The sequence below is a fragment of the Centruroides vittatus genome, unplaced genomic scaffold, assembly GCF_030686945.1.
Source record: "Centruroides vittatus isolate TY-2023 unplaced genomic scaffold, ASM3068694v2 scaffold_1209, whole genome shotgun sequence".
NCBI lineage: Eukaryota > Metazoa > Arthropoda > Arachnida > Scorpiones > Buthidae > Centruroides > Centruroides vittatus.
Window position 1 is genome coordinate 265,819 of NW_027122673.1, and position 17,042 is coordinate 282,860.

At 34.3% G+C, this 17,042-nt stretch overlaps 1 protein-coding gene across 2 annotated transcripts in view; it reads left to right on the forward strand.

The window, feature by feature from the left end:
- The first annotated feature begins 3,486 nt into the window (after window positions 1-3,486).
- Window positions 3,487-17,042, forward strand: part of LOC136986859 (casein kinase II subunit alpha-like) — a 48,113-nt gene continuing 34,557 nt past the window's right edge. Inside the window, exon 1 of one of the 2 annotated variants that reach the window (XM_067284485.1) lies at window positions 3,487-3,712. The gene's annotated coding sequence lies outside the window, so the exon portion shown is untranslated. Of the gene's footprint in view, window positions 3,713-7,035; window positions 7,148-17,042 lie in introns of those variants that run through there. The other variant, XM_067284486.1, reaches the window with a different exon arrangement.

Genomic DNA, 17,042 nt, shown 5'->3' on the forward strand with positions numbered 1-17,042 from the left:
CGCAATCGGTGTAAATACACCACAGAATTAATTTATTACAAAATTTGCTACTGTTCGTTTCTCGAACAACAAATTTGTCGGTTAATGTTACCTTAGGTAGCCAAGATGGCGGCTCGTCTCTAATTCCAGCAAGGAAACAGTGAAACGCATGTTCTAACCTAACTTAGCTAACCTATTCTAATAAATTACCATAATTATTAGCAACCAAATTATTAGAATAGGTTAGGTTAGGTTAGAACATGCGCCCCACTGTTTCCTTGCTGGAATTAGAGACGAACCGCCATCTTGACTACCTAAGGTAACATTAACCAAATATTGAAATGTTCCACAAAACCAAATTCAATTTTCTCCATAGGCATCCTTATTTGCTTTTCACGAGATTTTAAAAAAAACCTAACCCTGGCGAATACCAAGAGTTAAGTGTATCTTGTGTAAATTGAGTGAAGTCTTTGAATCGGCAGTTTAAATTCATCAAAAATTTTCATCGTCGGTAAAATATTAGTGAACTTTTTGTAGCCTCATTTAACAGATCTGCAATGATTTATTTGAATGTTAGGTAAGAAAAAAAAAGATTTATTGAAAATTATACATTTGCAACATATTTATACACACAATCTGTTATTGAATGTTTTCCTTTTGTAGGTACTGTACAGTACTTTCACCAAATGTTGGCATAATCGAACGGAAGTAGAAAATCCTTTGGAACATCAAATCTTAGGACAGAATATAGACCTTTCCTCCACCAGGATTTGCTGTTCTAATTTTACGTGCTTGTTAGTAAGATTTCCTTTTGAGAAGTGCTTGTAGTCCCCAAGCACTATGTTTATTATTTTTTCGCTTATTCTGTTTTCCACATATGTCATTCGGGTTTTTTTTTTTCTTTATTTGTATTATTTTCGTTTCACTTCATGGTATCGCATTGTAAACGGGTGTTACCCGTCGTATTTGTTGATTGGTCGATAACGGAGACCACGTGCTTATACGTCAAACCCAATTACGGGAGGTATAAAAGTTCCAGCTCTCGTCTATTTCGGAACTTTTTTTTGGGGTTTTTTCTTCGAGTTAGATCGACAGTTAAGGTCATATAGGAGCGCCTGTTAAGACAAAGGCTTAAGTAAGACCGTTATTTTAGTCATATTTGATTGTCGTGGTTCTTTCGCGAAAATGTGAAAAAGAAAAAAAATGTACGTAATGTACAGTACAGTACTGTACAGTACGAGGTATACGCTACCTGAACGTCACGACACTAGTGGCATCTCGTGGCAAAAACCAGAACTACGGCTACAGAATCGTTCTGTAAGGCCGCGTTTCTTTATGCAGCGAGAGTGTAGCGAAACGACGTCACGAGCAGTGTTGGCCAATTAGAAACCAGTTTCAGTGTGTTTGCTGTAAAGCGCTTCTCGAGCGCTGCATAAAGAAACGCGGGCCTAATTAGCCGCCAGTGATATGTCGGGCCTCGTTTCTCACCACCTGGCCGAACCCATAATGGGCTTACTAAAAAGAGGCCTTCTTAGTGCCCACAGGGCGGAAAGACTTATAAAAAAAAAACTCCTTAGCAAAAGAGATAATACCTGCCTTCAGTCATGTGAAACTAATTTATGTAACTTGACGTATCCCGATGAGTTTCAGTATCAATATACTTGCAAAAATTCTACAAATATTTAACCGATATAACCATTCATATGACTAGTTAGACGGTCCATAAGAAATTCGTATGCCACTTAAAAGTCCGCGTAAACAATGTCTCGAGCTTTTTTCTTTCGGTATTGTACAACGACGTACTTTTCGCAATTTCTCTTAACCCTCTGTACAGTACACGTAATTAATAGACGACCCAAAACCCATTGTGGGGCTCGCCGACAATGGTGAGGAAAGGGGCCCGCATTCGGGATGAACTAAAGCTAGGCTTTCACCTACAGTAATTATTGGCGTCAGTTTATTTGATATGAAAACGTGCAGATTTAAATGACGCCATTGGACTGGTGCCAATGATCATTGTGCTAGTAAAAGCACGCAGCGGATGTACTTTTCTGCGCCTATTATCGAAAAATATTGTGTCACCAATAATCATTACATGTGGAAGCCTAGCTTTATAGCCCTTGATGGGCATAAAAAGGCTATATTAGCGCACGCAAGATAGAAAAGAGTTAATAAACCATAATCGATAGTAAGATGGTACCAACATATCCTATTTTCGAATTTTAAATGTTATATTACCGAGATATTTTATTGATATTTTTTTAAAAAATTAATTCTTTCCAGCATCAAAGTTTGAATTTTGAGTCCCATGCAAACGCGACATAAAAGTTTTCCTGTGAATTTCTGGCCTCTTCGGAGTCCTAAATATTGATATTACCCATCTTCAATATTTTGTATTTTAATGTATAATTGTATACTTTGTATCCCAGACTTTCGTGTCTTGACAAAAGGGGCCTTATGCAGTTGCATAGTCTGCATCTGTGGTAAATCCGCCACCGATTCTTTCCACCCCGCAAGCCTTTTAATCACGATAGGTTCGTCCAAGTCCAAAATAAAGTGGACAGATAAGGATGACGCCTGATATATCACAAAGTTGAGCACGAATTCCCTAGAGTGGTTGTCCAGTATCCAATGACACATTATAGTTCTCGGCAAAAATAAATTTTAGGGGCTCAAGTAAATGTCTGTAAATTATTTGTTAGAGAATAGACAACTAGGCCAAACATATGTAGATGCAGATTGCGTGGAGAAATCATCCAGCAATGAGATCTGAAAGATTCATTATGCGAAGGCAATCCGAAAGTTGAGTGGCATTCCGCCCAGGTAAATCTCAACGTGGGCAATCACAGCTTCTTCAACCGGGCTCTAACTATACAAAATTTCAAGGAAACGCCAGCATTTGTGAAGAATACAAAAAATCCGGGGCCTCTCGAAACGGCGAAGTCAAAAATTAGCGAAAGCATCACTTTTACGTCAATTTGCCACCCTTTTAAAACATGGTCTATATAAGAAGATCAGGACACGCGTACTGAAGCCGCCATTTTGGAATTTTTGAGTCGCATGTTTAAAACGAACTTGTACGAACAGTCAGTTTGTTTTAAACATGCGACTCAAAAAGTCCCCAAAATGGTGGCTCCAGTACGCGTGTCCCGACCTTATATAGACCTTGTTTTAAAACTTTCTTTTATTGTAAAACTAAACCCATAACGTCAAATTGACGTCACAAGAGTACACTTTCCCGACGAAACCGACAAGGACGCACGTGCCCAATAACAAAGTAACGATTTCCTATTATTAAAAAATAATAAAAATAAAAATAACAGAGCTCCAATTACTATAGAATTTAATTTTTACGAAAAATTTCCGTAACCAAAATTCGAATCACTTAATTATTATAAATTTTTCGCGTGTTATTACCCTTTCCTTCTGAGATTTGTATTAACAGTCGTCAGAAAATTCCGGCAGAGGGAGTAAATTTCAGCGAACGAACTCGGGTTAGAGAGTGGAATAATCTGGAACCAGAGTGTTACGACTGGAGAGAAAAGAAGTCGGTTTCGGGGGGTGAGGGATTCGCTCGTGGAAAATGCACTTCTGAATTATATTTGTCAAAAAAAAAAGTATCTTTTTTTTAATTATCAAGACTATATTTATTCTTATCCATCAAGATTATTTTTTTTCCTTTTTTTATTACAACATTTATAAATGATGTGCTTATTATGCTTACATTGTCGAGGTAAGTCATCATCATTGCAGAGTTCGGACGTCGAATGTTAAGATTCTTGTCTTTTTTTAAGAAATTGAAATTAATTATAAACTTATTTAATTAATTAAATGACGTAAAAACCGTCAAATAACAATTAAATCGGCGGAGCAAGTAGCAACGTGGATTGGTGAAATTGACGAATTTAAGAAATGAGTCAATTTCATATGCAACGTGAATAACTCATTCGACCCTTTTTGTTCTCCAGCATTTAAAAATTTACTCTCGAAACTTAATTAAAACGGGATTTTTAATCGATAAATTCGAATTATTAACTAATTTATTTATTTTTATTTTTTTTCTCCAACTTCTTTTATTAACAGAATGATTCTACATCTACATCTTAATTGCATAACATTAGTACAAGTAATTAAATATTCATATATTTTCAATAAGAGTTAGTTAAATGTGTATACATTTAATTAATTTAAATAAAACTAGTTTAAAATTTTACATAATTAACTTTCGGGTGCCGCGACGGTCGGCGTCGGTGTAATTACCGGAAAAATTTTCCGTGCGGCTTCGGTTTAAAAAATTCTCTCTACTCCTTTGGTTTTAATTAAATTTCGATGCACTTGATTGATTCCCCGAAACCACAGTTCGGCAATTTTCTCCTAAGATCGCTCGCGTTTATATGCCGTATTGTGCCCGCCGGTGCTATCGTATTTTATTTTAGTTTAACGATTTGGTTATCTCGACGGTTATTTCTTTAAAAATTGATTTTCCGGTCACTTAACCTTTAAAGTTGCTGGTTTAAAAAGTTGTATTTGTTCTTTGGGTAACTTTTTAAGGTCTGTATAAATTATAAAGGCTCCAAGTTTCTATAATTAGATGTACGGTGGCACCCCGTTTATTTGGATTCCGTTAATCCGGATTATAAGACGTAATCCCGTCTGGGAAGTACGAGAGATAGACGTACGGAAAACCTATAAATGTGAAAAAATTAAAGAAATAAGTACGTTATTCTTTGGGTGTAATGTGGCTTGCAAGAATAGACCCGAATTTTATGAATTGGCATGTGACGTCGTTATGCATTTTGCGGGGGTGTTCTTTGATTTTACTCAATACCTTATTGAATCTTTTCTAATCTTTGAAGATTTTTAATTATAAATTGTTACTTTCCTGTCGATAAAAAATGCTGTTTTTCTCACTGCAGTCTGTTAAGAAGTTTATCGTTTGTAACCGCATGTATTATTATTATTCACTCGATACGCACGGCGGCTATCGTTTTGCCGAGTTTCGATAGCCTTCGATCTTTTGCAAAGTAAATACCTTCTAGAAGAAAGAAGATGGCTGTTACAATGGATAAGAAATTAGAAATATAAAGTAAAGTGTATATATACTGTGTTATTTATTATGATAAAATTTTGATTGTCTGGATTAGGCCAAGTATTATTTCGGATGGATAAATGGGTTTCCAATGTGTGAGGAACGTAATAAATATTACTAGATACTTATTGTGCTACTAGAAGACTAATTAATCGGATATTAAACAATTTGGACTCAATAGCTGATTATGCCGCTGTATTTGTGTTAAATTTAATAATTATAAATTAAATTTTAATTTAGAATATTTGGGAAGAAAAATTTGGCCTGGAATGGAACTTGAACATGCAACTCTAGCCACCATGCAGATGTGTTACCAGCTACGCTCTTAAGTTTTTTTATGCTCGTCGTATTGCCTAATTTCTTTGGTTTTCTAGTCTTTAAATTAAGTAACAATATTAACTAACAAAAATTAAATAGGTAAAATGAAAAATACTTACTAAAGATTTGTTTCAAAATAAATTGAGGTAAATACGAAAATATTAACAAGTATTTTTATATAAAAAAGCACTGAGATAATAGTTTGCATTTATCTTGTCAGGCATATGATTTCAGGTATCCTGCCAATCTTTTACTTTCACATGCATTTAGCTAACAGCCAGTTTAAACATAGTTTAGTCGTGCTTGAGCTGTGTATTTTCACTGCTGCTATGTTGTTACCACCAGAAAAATCGTAAGAAGAATCACGACGAATTCTGTACACCTCGGCATTGTCTGGCACCAGAGGATGCCGAAATGATGTCTGACTATCTTTGACTCTGTATCTGGTGTTTGGCTACTATACAGTTGTGTGAATGTTTTCATAAGAGTCCATACACTTTGTAATCGGATATTTGACACAGTCTCGTCCGGTATATGCGAAAGAGTACTTACGGTTCATTTGTACAGAATACATTACCGTGTAAAGCAGGGGTCTCAAACTCAAATGCAACAAAAGACCGGTCAAATAGATGTATATCAGATGCGGGTTGTATTCGGTAAAACAAAACATACTGTAAACTAAAAGAAGGCCGTTATGACTTATCAAATATCTGTTTAAATAGATATCCTGTCAGAAACATTGATTTTTAGAAAAGTAATCAGGGCCGTGGGCCAGATACGAAGTCTTAATAGGCCACCAGTTTGCGACCCCCTAGTGTAAAGGATCTGAAAAAGTAATATATGCAATATTAGAGTAAGATGATTCAGCACAAAGTGCAAATTATAGACATTGTACAATTCGATTTTTTTTTTACTATAGATAGCCTTGTAACTTAAAATGTCATCTCTCATGATAGTGATTTTCATACATTTCTTTTAAACATGTGATAGTTTTTGACAGTTCTGATTAAGTCGGTTTATTTTGATGATTAAAATGAATAAATTTTTGAATTTGCACGCTTTTCTTGTGCAATATATTTTTCAATATTCAATTTCTATACACAATCTCGCTAAATAAAAGCCCATACGTAGGACGTTCGCTCGAGGATTCTAGCTTTTCGGCTCGAAAATAAATATTTCTATTAGTACATTACTTTCTACATAGTAAATTAATAATTACTATTCAAATAATTATATTTATTATGTAAATTTTTGAATTAAAAGGATTTGCATTATTTACAAATATCTACTTTTGATTTATTGAATATTTTAAAATGTTTCATTCCGAAATCTTAAATTTTTGTTAGTGAGTTTTTCTAATGTAGATATACACGGTCAGTCATACTTTAACTTAAAAGGTGAATCATAATAAGTACAAAAGTACAGGGTGATTCACTTGGGACTGAACACTTTGTTCAACACCTGACGATTACAGTCTCGTTTGAATAACGTGAATCGTAGTGTATACTTTAGTCGGCTGCTTCGTCACGAATAAATTATCCCGTTTGTGTTTCTTGCTTGTGTTTTCATTCTACACAAATATATTTTATATAGGAAGTGTTCGGTCTCGAGTAAATCGCCCCGTATTATTTAAATATACATTTTAAAAGCATGATCGCGGCTTTCTCTCTAGAAGGAAAAATATTTCTAAACTTACTATAGTGAATGCGTACATCAGAAGTCAATTTTCTTTTCAATGAAAAAGTACATCTACAACATGCTGTAAGTGAAAAAAATTTTTTTATATGTTAATTCATTTAAAATATTCCTTTGTATTTACTAATTAAATCGAAATTAATTGCAAAAGTAATCCGTTAAGTATCCATTTGAAAAGAAATATAACGATTTATATATTTTGTCATCTCGGTCATAAATAGTTTATTTAATAAAAATTTTACGTAAAATTGTAAAAACTGGCCTGTTGTCTTTAGTTCTAAGACAAGAATTTTATAAACTAAAAAAATAAAAGTTTATATTTTGGACAAAATAGTTTCTTAATGACGATTTCCAACTTTTAGCAGACCTTTTCTTGCGGGCTACTATTGGAACCTCATTTTATCCTCTCCTTTTTATATTTTCATACAATTTTGTGGGACATTTTTACTTACTTTAATGTAATGTGCAATCCGACCGAAGGATATGTCTAAATATATCAAACTAGCCTTTAAATTCAGCAAATTTATGTTAAAATGAATGTTTTCTATCTTCAAGACCTACTTTAGATAACGGCAAGGTCGAGGCCGAAGTTTTAAACGCGAAAACGTGTACGTCAGACATTCGGTGCCGCTTTCCCGTAAGCCTAGAAGTTTGACAGTGGCGTTTGGAATGTCGAGCACAGTTTCACCGACTTTCCAAACACCATTGTGAAACTTCTAGGCTCACGGGAAAGCAACACCGAACGTCCGACGTACACATTTTTGCGTTTAAAACTTCGGCCTCAACCTCGCTAACATTTGAAAAAAGAATAGTGCTTGAAACTTTGAATATCAAAGATTCTAGTTTTAAAAATGGACAACCTAAGTAATTATATAGCTAGCAGGTTATTTATTCACATCTTGATTAGACTTTTCCTAATCGCCTTTTCAATATAATTGCACTGTGTTACATGTATCACAAATTATACATATCAAGATATGTATAATTTGTGAAATCTAAGTCACCTTAAATCTTTTATCAGTCGAAATACTTTTGGGGGGACAAGAATTGATCACCAGCTTAATGAGCATCAAAGAATTAGTGAGTGTGTATGTAGATATAATGGGCTTTATAATAGTTCATACTTTTTTATTCTCACCAAATGTTTCTGCTTATTGTTTAGTGCTATAGGTTTATTATAACTTTCAGCTTGCCCAAAAATTTTGGTTAGGATTTGCCCCTGGAAAAAGTTAGTTACTACATTAAATCAGTACATTTTTACATATGTTCCTGATATCTAGTCTGTACTTGATTTTGGCCAGCATCTGAGCCAGCACATTAGGAGTCAGTGTTAATGGTTCCTGCGATCCTTGGCACTTCTATAGCATACACACGATCCTTGTATGCCCACAAAGAAAAAAGTTCAGAGATGATGTCGGTGATCAGGCATATCCAGAAATGGGGGCCCTTGCGATCTAGATCATTCGGCAGTGGAGGTCTGGATTTTCACCATGCAGCAGCAGTGACCTTTTCAAGCTTATGCAAACGAAACTTTGGGTATCGACCAACATTCTCCAACACACGTTATCACATATTTAAAAGATTGATTTTACAGAACAGCTTAAAACTAGGGATGTTTAAAGGAACATTCTGTATAGTCGTGCTTAGAAGTATAATTATGTATGCATCTGTAGGTATCTATTGTTTAAGATTTAACAGCAAATGTTTTTGGCTTGATACCATATTTTTGTGCATATTACCCATGGTAACATACAACCCATGATATATACTTAACAGAAAATTGCTATAACAAAAATAAAACCTTTTGTACAGTATATAACCTGCCCCATGGTTTACCATGTGTCTATCGGAGCAACCATTGTTCTATACACAAAAGTTTGTGATTGCATTTAAAATCTGTATAACCTTTCTCCCTTTTAAATTGTCTTTAAACACACGTAGCCTGTGAGTTATATGCATAAAAATATGGTAATTAAAATATTACTATATAGTTTGTGGAGAAATTGCATTCTATAAAGGATTATATGTATACAAATGTGTAAAATTAAAATCACACGTGAAGACATTAAAAAAATCCTATAAATTTTACATTTAGACCTTGATAATGCCCTTTGTAGTGTAAAGTGATGATGAATACTTGTGAATGGCTCATTCTCGTGAATATTAGATAACTCATTTAGTAACTATGAATTACTAAGTGTACGATTTTGTATTACAACATTATCATTACCAAATCACATAACTCTTAAACTGAAACCTGTGACCTCATTACTATATATAGGTCTGTATGTAGTTCTTATTGTTTGAGGTAATTCAGTTCAGGGCTAATTTCGGAGATGAACAAATGATGGCAGTAAATTGAAATTCGTCTGTACTATATTACCATTTCACTATTATTACATTATGGTGTTAAATATACTATAAAATGTATTTCTCCTGCAGTGTTAACACAGATTTCTTTGATGCAATACGTAGGTGAAGTAATAGCCTTATGCTTTTGCACAATTTTAAGTGTTTGGAATACCAATGCCAAGATTTTGAGCTAACAGTGATGGCCAGTTTTATCAATATTCATTAAAATAGCACTTCATGCTGTTTTTTAACAACTTGTTAAAATAATTAATGTTTTATTAGAAAGTTCCACTTCACCAACATTCGTTAACTCAATTTAATGAGTTGTTTCTTAACAGCTATGCTGAATATTGGATGGGGCTTTGGAGTCTGAATCAAATTTATTTCTAGAGTAGTCTGAGTTGGTAAAAACGGACTTACTCTGACCCCATATTTTTATTGTGTACTTTATGTTAAGCTTCTAACAGGAAAATTAATTCCATATCTTGCATTATAGGAACCTTCTTATGTAATGCAAGATCTTTTTTTATGACTAGTTGTATCCAGAGAAATAATATGCTGTAAAAAATTAAGGAATTGGGGAATAAAGAAGCGAGTAAATTTATTTATGTAAAATTTCTTGATATACAACATTATAGTACTTTAATGAACTGGAAACAAATTTTGCCTTAGAGTATTCTGTATAGGTAGATAACATAAGAGTACAGTAGACCCCCCCCATAACACGGTAGATATGTTCTGTGTTGTACAAGTTACTTAGATTTTACAAATACACGAGCCGTTCACAGCCCGGCATTTGTGCAGTTTAGGGGGTATGGCTGTTTGAAAGGTTTTCTTCCGTAAAATTAATCGATTCTAGACTAATTTGACTCGAACATTTCCGAAACACGTATAATTTTTTGGGGGTAATCCATATAAACTGTGCTATAAAATAAAAAATTGTAGGAATACTTACCGAGTGTGCACCGTTCGAAGACACCATTGCTTAAGCTTGTTTTCATTGTGGAGCGGCTCGCCAACGGCGGATGCATTTCCCAATAAGTTATTCTTTCTCCGAAAAATTCGCCAAAGTTTGGAGACATTATTAATAGAAATATAATTTTTATGGTTGTCGAATAATAAATGTTTTTTAGTAGGTCTGCTGCTCGTTTAAACTCGACGGTTTGTGCAATGTCCACTATTGGTCCAGATTCGACCGATCCTGTCGAGACGTGAGTCGGCCACGACAATCTGTCTCATTGTTATACCGTGTTATACGAACACGATTGCAATTTTTTGTCATTGAATTATACTAATCCGTCTTATAGGGGGGGTCTATTGTACATACATTCAATTCTGCCCCTGGTTAATATTTACAAAGACAAATATTAACAAACAAATATGTATATTTTCCCTCATCCTGTGGCCTTTGTTTCTTGAAGGATTTGAATAACTTTCATAGTTAGGTATTCATTTCTGCATGCAAATTAAGTTGACATTCAATTGAATGTAGTTTTTCATTTTTTTTCTCTCTATCTATCGCTTCTGTTCTTCATTCAGATGCCATAAATTCTGAGTCGGAGTTGGTCTATTGAGTCCATTGCCCCGGTATTGGGAAATGTGATTGAATTCTTAAAAATTATCATATCTCTTGTCTTCAAGCAACTTGTGTGTTAGTTGAACATGTATAATGTGGCTGAACCGAAACTGAAACGAGAACTTCAAAAACTGGATGTATTTACTAATACCTTCAGTTCTGCCGTACCATGTTTAAGTCAGGCTTTCTCCTTAATTGTTGGTCCCTACAAATTTTTCTGGCATTTCAAAACATTTTCAATTTCATACACTTTTAAAGCAGGATTGTTGTGATCATTATTAATCCTCTTGAAATGTAGAAAACCAGGTACAGTGCAATACCTAGGATAAAAATGAAATGACGAGAAGTAAATAACATAACGGAATTAGAACCAAAAGCAGTGGTTGCACCGAAAACTACAGCTGTATTACAGCCTGGTAAATTCCAAACTAGCCTGTTTCAAAAATAGTAATTTTTCTGGGTTTCTGAAAGCTAGATAATTGGTATGTTACTGTATTAGTAAGAGATGATTAATAATCGTTAATTACGCTTGTATGCGATGTTTCTATAAGCAGGATTACTATCTAACGTAACTAATCTTCCACATTTAGTATATATTATTTTAATGTCTTTGTAATATTAGCAAAAGTTGTGATATATTCATGAGAAATATGATAACGTAGAAACAATATCTATCGTGAAAGTAAAGCCTGGACTCCACATTACCTGAAAACAAACTCAGAAACAGAATTGAAACATAGTTTTCGTTTCAGTTATGTTTTCGTTTTAACTTGACTCCACTAGCACGTTACGTGGAAATGTGCCATCTGTTGATCCATTCTGTAATTCTTGTAAAGAGTCAAACTTGGACGACGTTGCGGATTTTGCCATGCTTTCTCTGCATTTATTAATAAGAATGAAATTGTAATAATCTTTGAATTATTTACATTTTTTGTCGTACAGACATCTGCATTTTCTAACTTCTTCGACGAATAATTCCGAATCTATTTCTTTCCTCATCCTTTTCTCTACACTTTCCGCCATTACGGCAATCAAATTACACGTGACTACGCGTCACAAATCCTTGCGTTTTTATTGGCTGCAGCACGACAGAAGTGCAAAACGGAAAAGTTAAATAATTTTTAACTCTGCTTTCAGTCTTGTTTCTGTCCAACTGAATGTTCCAAAACTGAAAGTTTCGTCAGTTTGGCTTTCAGTTTTACGATTACGTCGCGGATTACGGTAATGTGGAGTCCAGGCTTAAGATTGTATTCGTGCTTTGCCCGTAGATGTTTCATTTATACCTTCCACCTTTAAAACGTGTCATTGGAGCTTTATCCTGATCGGTCAGTTTTGATTTGTCTGGCAATTGACAGAAAAGTCAAGTTGGAGAAAACTTTTCTGCCAGCCTATTATAACAGCAATCGACAGGTCTTGTTGTTATAACTGCCTGTCAGCCATCAAAACAGGATCAAGCAGATCTAGTTAAATCCTGCCTTATACATTGAGTAGCCATGGATCTTTCATTATTTTAAAAGAAAGAATTAAGCTGTAGAATGTTTTTCAGGTTTATAAATAACAGCCGAAGAACATCTATATATAAGCTAAAATATCCAAATTTTTTTGGTAATATATAGTCTGTCTAAAAAGTAACCAGACTGGTTCCAGGAATAATGTAAAAATTGGGCTACAAATTTTTACTAGTTACGTTCTACATCTTCCATTCCCTTGTTATATTCATTTGAATGTCTTTTAAATCATTGCACTTAGGTCTGTTTGTGTAAATTTTGAGCTTTGTGAAAGATTGTCTGTAGGGGCCAGGAATAGCATGAATATGGAGGATATGAAAGTACTGAGACCTGCCTGCGAGCCAAAAATTAGGCAACAATGCCAGCTGAACTCGCAGGAATATTGTCACGCGACAGAAGTCTCCCGGTACGAGTCTGACCCGGCATACCGAATGTGTTTCAAAAGCCGATCCAGGACTTTGATATAATATTGTGATGTTACTGTGAATCGAGCTATGTGCATTGTAAAAGATGATTAACAGGTTTTGATCTTCTATTTTTTTTTTTTAACTTTGTTAGTTGGTGTTCTCCTGGGCCAATCCATTTAGCACTTATTTTTGTTTGCTTGGTTCATAGTGATGATACCATATTTTGTCACCTGTGACAATTTTCTAGAGGAAATTGTTGTCAAAACCTGTCATGTCAATGACATCTTGGCAAGCTTCCATGTGCTGCTGCTTTTATTCAGGTGATAATGAGTGAAAGACAAATCTTTAACACATTTTTCTGTTTTTGTAACTTCTCTCGAACAGTGATGTATTAAGAATTTTTACTGATGTTCAGTTGTTCTATTGTTTGGCATGTCACACAACAATCTCAGAAGAGAGCAAAATTTGACAACATTTTCATTAGCAGTGTCTATTGTTAGGTGGCTGTTCTGGATTACCTTGAGTTAACATTCTGCCTCCACTGGTCTATCAGAATCGTTCAAAGACCTTTGTAAAACCCGGACATTCATCCCTGTAAGCTTGTTTCAATAACTAGAAGATTTCTGTCAGTTTTTCCATGTTTAACACAATTTAATGGCTATACAGGGCATTGCAAGAATTGTAAAGTGGGAAAATGACACCAACTTCTCACACAATCCCTGGGAAGGATAATTTAACACACTAAAAACCTTTTCTATATCCCAGTACGAATAGCTTTAGATAAAAACTAACGTTTTCCACCAAAACTTGGTCTTCGTCAAGCTATCGACCAGTATGAAATTTGAAACTGGAATTTGAACGACGTGTTTAAAATTATTTTAAATTTCAAATTATTTAAAAATTGGAAATTAATTTTTGCCGTACATGCTACCGAAGTGATAAAAATATTGTTACATCCTCACAAATAAATAATACGACGTATTTGCTGGTGTGGAAACATTAGCAACGTGCTAGTGTTGTTTACGCTTTTTTCTCGTAGCACCATGCCTCCATGCATACGAAATATTGGTGGCGGCGCCATGCAGCCAGGCCCTTGACTTTCATAGAATATTGAGTCCATGTGGGAGTTAACTCCTATATGTTTTCAGTATTCAGATTACACCAGTTTTTCCCAAACCTTTTTGTGCTATGCCCCACGTAAGCCTTTCTAAAATTCTTATTCCCCCCCTAACATATACACTTAATTGTCACAGTTTTGTCGTAACTACGATAAAATCCGATCCTTTCGTCAAAGTCTCTTGCACTTTCCAGTCATTGCCAAACGCGACCTGAAACGCCACAACTCACGTCTGTCCACCTCAAGGCCTGGGCAAAGAATGTCCTTACCCCTCTTTCACCGGCATCAGGGCTTCATTCGTCTCTCTGTTCTCGGTGGTTCCCAGAATTGTTAATCCCATTCCAAGGGAAAAGGGTTATAAAGGAAACCTGGTATTGTGATTTTATCTATTACTTTATCTTTTTTTTTTTTTTTTTTTTTGACTTGATCATAGAAGAGCAAAATAATTATTTTAAGCGTCTTGGTTCGTTGTAACTCGTCCTGGTGCCGGAGCAGCAATATAGACAGTTGCCCGGAATGCTATTAACAGCGAGAAAAATCTTATTAGATATTTTTCAATGATAATATATGAGGATTTATTTTTAAACTCTTATCAAAATATATCAATATTGATGTAAGCATGCACATTTGAATAACAATTGAATTATCGTCAGCAGGAAGAGTTAATTGTTTAATATTTTAAATAATAGTGCTACAGTTCCCACAATCAATTAAATTATCAATGATCTTAGTGATATGTTGATGTAGGCATTGAAGCTTAAAGATAAAGTAGCAAAGACGTAACATTATTATTTATTGTTGAGAATATAAATAAAATATAAATAGTAGTTAAGATTACTTTTAAAAAACATGCTGTTAATGTTACATTTATGTATTTAACCTTTGATTACGATAGTTATTTTTCTTATATAATAATAACTGACGAAAGTCATTGAAAGTATTTTTATTGAATAGAACTTACTACTGTAATAAATCTTGATTTACCCTTCAATTGTCTAGTCTTATAGCCAATTGATGATTTAATTATATAAAATTATTTAATTTGTCGAATGGAATATTTTTTTTGTAATGATACAGAGCAATAGTTTCACTGTTTGATTAGATGCTGTAGTTTTTGTTGTTAATCGCGTGTCAAATTGTAACAAATACAGGGTCTTCCAAAAAGAATGCTACCATTATAAACTATTGTAATTATATTATTATATGAGAATGTTGGACAGTTTTCTAATTTTTTATCGTACAATACAAGTTTCAATGCCTGTTATAATTTCTTAACGTGCACCTTGCGTCACATGGCACACATCTGACCAGTATTCAAATTCTTCCTATACTTGCTATGGCATAGCTATTGTCGCTCCTCCCGTGGCAGTCACAATTCGCACCACCTGCAGATTATGTTGCGTGATGATGAGTGATTCCGATTTTGCAGAATGCAAAATGCTGACTGTTTTGGAATTGCTGTTTTTTTCACGGTGCTTCCTAGAAATAATAGACGAGATCTTTGAATGCAGCCGAGAGACGAAACTCCGTCATTGTCGAGGTCGAGGCCGAAGTTATAAATGCGAAAACATGTACGTCGGACGTTCGGTGCCACTTTCCCGCGAGCCTAGAAGTTTGACAATGGCGTTTGGAAAGTCGGTATAATCGTGCTCGACACTCCAAACGCCATAGTCAAACTTCTAGGTTTACGGGAAAGCGGCGCCAAACGTCCGACGTACACGTTTTTGCATTTAAAACTTTGGCCTCGATCTCGCTATTAACTCGAGCAATTGGTATATGTCGCACACTTCTAGAATAACAGTTAACATAATTACAGTAATTTAAAATGGTGGTATTCATTTTGTCACACTTGTATAATTTACTACTAGTATTTCTATTTTACAGTAAATTGTTAGCTTTGTAATTCTCGTTTTTTAAAGCAGTTTGAAGTGATTTAGTATATCGTTGGTGCTTTCATATTAAAATTTCACACATGTTAAGCTGCTGATTGTTTTTTATATGTAATTTTATAAGTTATTAATGTATGTCAGGTTATATAATTGGATAGTTTTATCTCGATGTAGTTGTAATTAAAATGCAAATATCTGATGATTCATTCTAGGTTTTAGTCTTACATGAAATCTAAGTCAATTTGAAATCATTATTATTTATTATTTTAAAAGTAATTCTGAATGAGAGATAGTATGTAAACATATAGAGAAATGTAGTGTACATTTGCATTGCCTAAGATCTCAAAGTTTATATGTAATATATATTTTAATAGTATACATTGATAATGAATAAAACAGTAGTTTAACATTAAATTTAGTAAATAATTTCTTTTCATCATGGCATCTGTTGAAGGTATATGCCCACAGTGATCAAATTTCAGTTCTTCCAGACCCTTACCACAGTTCTATTGAAATTATATATTACAATTTCAGTGGAGCTGCAGTACAAAATACAGTTTCAATAGTAAATGTGGTTCTTATTACTGACGACATTATACGGTTTCTGTTGTGACACGGTTTGACCAACCGTGGTACCCTTTCTACTGCCGACTATGCTTGATATTATATTTTTAAAGATTTTTACATAATTTTAAATCATATAAATCGGTCTTATTTTTGAAATTTTTCATTTCGATTAAGGTTTCACTAATTGATTATCTAATTAAATAATAAATGTATATATACATACACACACGTACATACATACGTACATAGGAACTTCGCATAACAAGCAAAACAAATGTTAAAAAAATGACTCGCTTAACGAGTGACCGGGAGAGGGGAAGTCCCGGATTTTGTGCATGCTCCGTCAGTCCGTGTTCGGCACTCGTTCCGCTAGCATCTTAGTGTCGCTTGTGATCACACATTTTTTCAAACTTGTGTTCACACACATTACGTATAAACGTCGACAACCGTAGCCCGTTATATAATAAACAGGCTAAACAATATGCCAAATTCTTGGGCTGTGTAATTATTACATTAAACACAAGATGGAAGCATAACTGTCTACT